Source organism: Stomoxys calcitrans, chromosome 1 (assembly GCF_963082655.1).
Source record: "Stomoxys calcitrans chromosome 1, idStoCalc2.1, whole genome shotgun sequence".
Taxonomy (NCBI): Eukaryota; Metazoa; Arthropoda; class Insecta; order Diptera; family Muscidae; genus Stomoxys; species Stomoxys calcitrans.
In genome coordinates, this window is record NC_081552.1 from 155,736,631 (window position 1) to 155,742,373 (window position 5,743).

The following is a 5,743-nucleotide window of genomic DNA, read 5'->3' on the forward strand; positions in this document are numbered from 1 at the left end:
AATTTCCTCATTCTGTTTGTAACTACTCGAAATATTCGTCTGAGATCCCATTAAGTATATATACATTCTTGATCGTGGCGACATTTGCTCAAATACTTCTAATTAGTGTAGCTCGGTTGGTATTGTAAATGGGCCATATCGGTCCATGTTTTAATATAGCTGCCATATAAACCGATCTTGGGTCTTGACTTCCTGAGCCTCTAGAGTGCGCAATTCTTATCCGATTGAAATATTGCACGACTGTGTGCAATGTGCCAAGTATGGTTCAAATCGGTCCATAACCTGATATAGCTGCCATATAAACCGATCTTGGGTCTTAACTTCTTGAGCCTCTAGAGTGCGCAATTCGTATCCGATTGGAATCAATTTTTGCACGAAGTATTTTGTTGTGATATCCAACAACTGTGCCAAGTATGGTTCAAATCGGTTCATAACCTGATATAGCTGTCATATAAACAGATCGGGGACTTGACTTCTTGAGCTTCTAGAGGGCGCAATTCCTACCCGGTTTCTTATTTTCAACAACTGTGTCAAATAAGGTTCAAATCGGTTCGTGACCTAATATAGCTACCATATAAACCGATCTGGGATCTTAAGTTCTTGAGCCTGTAGAGGCCGCAATTATTATCCGATTTGCCTGAAATTGTACGACGTATTCTCTCATGACCATCAACATACGTGTTTATTATGATCTGAATCGGTCTATAGCCCGATACAGCTCCCATATAAATCCATCTCTCTATTTTACTTCTTCGAATTGGCTGACATTTTGCACAGGTCTCCAACATATAATTTAATTGTGGTCCAAACCGGACCATATCTTGATGTCGCTCCAATAGCAGAGCAAATCTTTTCTTATATCCTTTTTTTGCCTAAGAGATGCCGGAAAAAGAACTCGACAAATGCGATTCATGGTGGGGGGTATATAAGATTCGGCCCGGCCGAACTTATCACGCTTTTACCTGTATTGAAATTCTGTTTTTTATTCATTTATTTATTTATATCTTGTCTTTTGTTTATTAATATTTTTCGTGTATACACTTTGCGAATATGTATTTCATATATATTAACAATTCAAATAAAAACATTTACACTTGAGGTTGTCAGTGGCTTTGGAGAAATTCCCAATTGTTTAGAATCAGCAAAGAGGAAAGCACCATATTAATTTTCATAGAATTTCCTTTACGCCATATCCACATTGTTTTATTGATTCAGAGAAAAACTGTTCAAAAGAAATTTAAGTGTAAAGTACAGATACATGGTTTTATTTTTAGTCTAGTACTTAATAATATTCCATAGCTGAACAAAATGTAGTTTGCATTTCAATTCAAAAAGTTCCTGCAACAAAGTTAAATAAAAACGAAAACGAGTAAAAAGGCGTTAAGTTCGGCCGGGTCGATCTTTGGATACCCACCACCTCGGGTATATATGTAAACCACCTTTCGTCATAATCCGGTGAAAAAAAAGCATAATTTATGCCCCCGTATGCCATGGTCCGATTTGGAAGTCACTGTTAAATTTTATTGAATAAAATATTGGTCTTTTTCGCAGCTATATCCAAATACAGACCGATCTAAATCATATAGGACAAGGGTGTCGAAAAGCCTAACACAAGTCACTATGTCAAATTTCAGCGAAATCGGATTATAAATGCGCCTTTTATGGGGCCATGGACTTTAAATCGAGAGATTTATCTTTATGACAGCTATATCCAAATCTGAACCGACCTGGGCCAAATTGAAGAGGGATGTCGAACGGACTAACACTATCCTCTGTCCCAAATTTCGGCGAAATCGGATTTAAATGCGTCGTTTATGGGGCCAAACTCTTAAATTGAGAGCTCGGTCTATATGGCAGCTATATCCAAATTTGGATCGATCTAGGCCAAATTGAAGAAGGATGTCAAAGGGCCTAAAACAACTCACTGTCCCACATTTCGGTGAAATCGGACAAGAAATGCGCTTTTTTTGGGCCTAAGGCCTTAAATCGAGATATCGGACCGATCGGGGCCAGTCTTAGATTTTTACGACGATCAAGAATATATATTCTCGGAAATGGATATTTTGATGTGTTGCAAACGGAATGACAAAATGATTATACCTCCATCCATCGGTGGTGGGTATAAAAAGACCAATAAATCAACAGAATATTTTTTTGTATACCCACCACCATAGGATGGGAGTATACTAATCTAGTCATTTCGTTTGTAACACCTTGAAGTATTCGTCTAAGACCGCATAAAGAATATATATTCTTGATGGTCTCGACGTTCTGAGTCGATCTAGACATGTCCGTCCGTCTGTCGAAATCACGATAGAGTTCGAACGCGTAAAGCTAGCCACTTGAAATTTGGTAGGTCGTTGGGGATTGCAAATTGGCCTTATCGGTTCAGATTTATATATAGCTCCCATATAAACCGATATTCCGCTTTAACCTCTTGAGCCCTTACAAGCCGCAATTTATGTCCGATTTGTCTGAAATTGAGCATGTAGTGCATTGTTATGACTTTCAACAACTGTGCCAAGTATGGTCCAAATCAGTCTATAACCTGATATAGCTCCCATGTAAACCGGACGCCAAAGCCGTCATCATCTTCGAAAACATTAGGAGCATCACTCTCAATTTATTTTTTGTGGCATTAAGTATTAGTTTATCAACTTCCTCAGTAGAATTTATAACTTTTGCATTACATATCTCACTACGTTTGTAGAAGACACGGCCATTTCTCGCATAAACGAACCTATATCCATAATTTGTTAGTGCCTCATCATAGTTAAAAAAGTCCAATGTTTTCTTACACAGTGAGTTGTTGATATAAACACTGGTGGTAGATTCATTTAACTGGGGGAACTATTCCTTCTATAGCCTATAAACTTCCCTTGGTTACAATTTGGCAACATACTTTTGCCAAACTCGGATGGTCATGAATTGAGCCATTTCAACCTTTTGTCGGCCATTTTATTTCAAGTAACGATTCCATTCGATTGCTCCTGACTCCTAGCAGTTACACTCGTTAACGAATGCCATAATCTCGAATATCGATAGTGCTTATTCGTTAACGAATGTGGTAATGGCAAAACAAAAATTTTCAAACTATTTTACTCGTTCACGTATGCGGTAATTCGACCCCTGATGTCGCCGTACTGTCGTAAACTGACCAGGACATAGCACGCATGCCATTCTCGAAGAATTAGGGGTGGAAGTCGAGGTTCTCGAGTTGCTGAAATTATCATTTACAGTTTTGTATCCTTTAGCTGATCTGAAATTATTACTCGTGCCTTTGAGTTCGCTAAGGCATGTTAATTTCTGAATTCTTTCCGTGAGAAAGAGATCCATTTCCTTCCATGTTGACAGAGCGGACTGATTCCGTACACTTTAATCCCAAAGTGTTACAAAGCAATTAGACAAACGTTGAAAGCACATAAAAACGATTAAATGATCCCACATATCAACATGATAGACTGACATTGCAGATAAACGACTCTTAATACCGTGTTGGAAGTTCTTCAATCCCGACGTAGTTTCTTGATCCAAAATAGGTAAATCGAAGAACTTTCTCAACTGGCCGTTAACCAACACACGTAGTTTTCTCGAAGGGCATCCCAGGCTAAGGCAAAACAGCCGTTCGTAAGAGGAAATCGCGAGACGATTTCTCCGGCCTCACCACTTGTCTTTGTAACCAGATGACAAAGCATCTCTATATCGGATAACCGCGCGTTATTTATATAAACCGCAGTATTTATATAAACCTCTAGATCAAGCGTATCAAGCGGATATAGACAACATTCAAGCAGACACGGTAGCAGATACGATGAATAGCTACCGGGTGAATGTGGTCCTTGGAGAATGACCATCTCTCATTGCACCTGAAGAAATTGACCTCCCCCGGCAAACCAGAGAACTTCTGGCTCAACTACGATCCGGCAGATGCAGCCGCCTCAATTCCTACAGAGCAAGGATTGATGCCAACGTGTAGGATGTATGTTGCGATTGTGACCAGCGACCATACGACGCACGTCACCTGTTTACCTGTCCAGCCGGACCCACTCAAATGAGACCCAGATCCTTCTGGACGCACCCCATCTTAGTCGTAGAGTTCCGGGATCAGGTCACTCAACAGAATCAAGCAGACGAAAGATAGAACACACACCACACAGGCTGGAACAATGAGCTCCAATATATGTGGTGTTAATTGCTGTCACGAGAAGCTTGGTTGCGAGCTACCGGGCGCGTCCAGAGGTTGCGGATAGTGGAATGCTCCATACGGGGTAGCTGCAACGGCAGTCGCGGACAATCAGTTGCATCGAGCGGAGAGTCATTTAAATTTCCTAAAATTGAGAAAAAAAAGAATACAAAAACATATATTTTATAAATTATTTAACAATGGCATTTAAAAAAAAGTGCGCTATTTGCACCTGTCGTCGTTCGACCAAAACAGTTTGAGGATATTAAAAATTAAATGGAATTAGTCTTGTTGTGGTCATATAGATAAACACAAATGTAAAAGTTGTACTTTTCAATTAATATTTAATAGCATCAATCTTCCGAGAAATTATCAATCATCATTCTCAGCGGCACACATTCAAAATAAGAAATTACCGTAACGCAGAGGTTAGCATGTCTGCCTACGAATCTGTTCGCCTGGGTTCGAATCCAAGGGACAACATCAGCGGTGGTTATCCCCTCCTATTGTTGGCGACATTTGTGAAGTACTATGCCTTGTAAAAACTTCTCCCCAAAGAGGTCCCTTGTTATTGAGCTTAAACTTGAATCGGACAGCGCTGTTTATCTCTGTTCCGTAATGGAATGTTCATTGGCAAATTTGCACTTGCCATGTATGTAGATCGGTCGATTAGACTTCCAGAATTCATTTATTGTAGCAGGTATTTTTGCCTTAAAATACGGAAATTTGTTATACAGAGTGGTATTAGAACACTGACACCTATCCCAAATCCGATTTAAATCGGACCATATCTCGATTCATCTGTCATACGGATCTACCTCGCGATTTTATAAATGAAGCATTTTTATCTGATTTCGCAGAACAAATGGAAGATTGGGCTATATTGTGCCTCTCTATATCCTTGCTAAATATAGTCAAAGCTGGAGATCACATAAGGCGTATTTTATATCCTGATATGAAAAAATAAGCCAAACTAAAGGCGTTTTTACTTATTTTTTCATTGGAACTGCGTTTTGTTTTTGAAACAAATGATCCGATTTTTTGCCGACTGTTTTCTTTTGATTTTCTACCAAATTAATCTGGCAGAACACACCCGTTGGATTTTCACTAATTAACATACACAAAATCAGAGTTGCACTAATCACTGGTTTTGACAGCCAGTGGGCTCAATATTTTGTTGTTGGGCAACTGCCACTATCTAAATGAATATATCTTGATTGACGGCAGTTCCAAGATATATTTATTTACAGGTAGTGGTAATTGCCCCACAACAAAATATTGAGTGCACTATCTGTCAAAATCAGTGATAAGTGTGTATGTAACTAGTTCCCGCCATTTTTCGTTGTTTGTGTGTGCTATGGTTCTTAACTATAATACAATGGGGCAATTACCACTACCTGTAAATAAATATATCTTGGAACTGCCGTCAATCAAGATATATTCATTTAGATAGTGGCAGTTGCCCAACAACAAAATATTGAGCCCACTGGCTGTCAAAACCAGTGATTAGTGCAACTCTGATTTTGTGTATGTTAATTAGTGAAAATCCAACGGGTGTGT

The 5,743-nt window shown here is 39.1% G+C and overlaps 1 long non-coding RNA gene across 1 annotated transcript; it reads right to left on the reverse strand.

The window, feature by feature from the left end:
• Nucleotides 1–988: 988 nt before the first annotated feature.
• On the reverse strand, nucleotides 989–5,294 carry LOC106088635 (uncharacterized). The gene is made up of 3 exons (XR_001221482.2): nucleotides 1,415–5,294; nucleotides 1,283–1,338; nucleotides 989–1,222 (listed from the first exon to the last, which is right to left on the reverse strand). It is a non-coding gene; the product is annotated as an uncharacterized LOC106088635 (long non-coding RNA).
• Nucleotides 5,295–5,743: the final 449 nt, after the last annotated feature.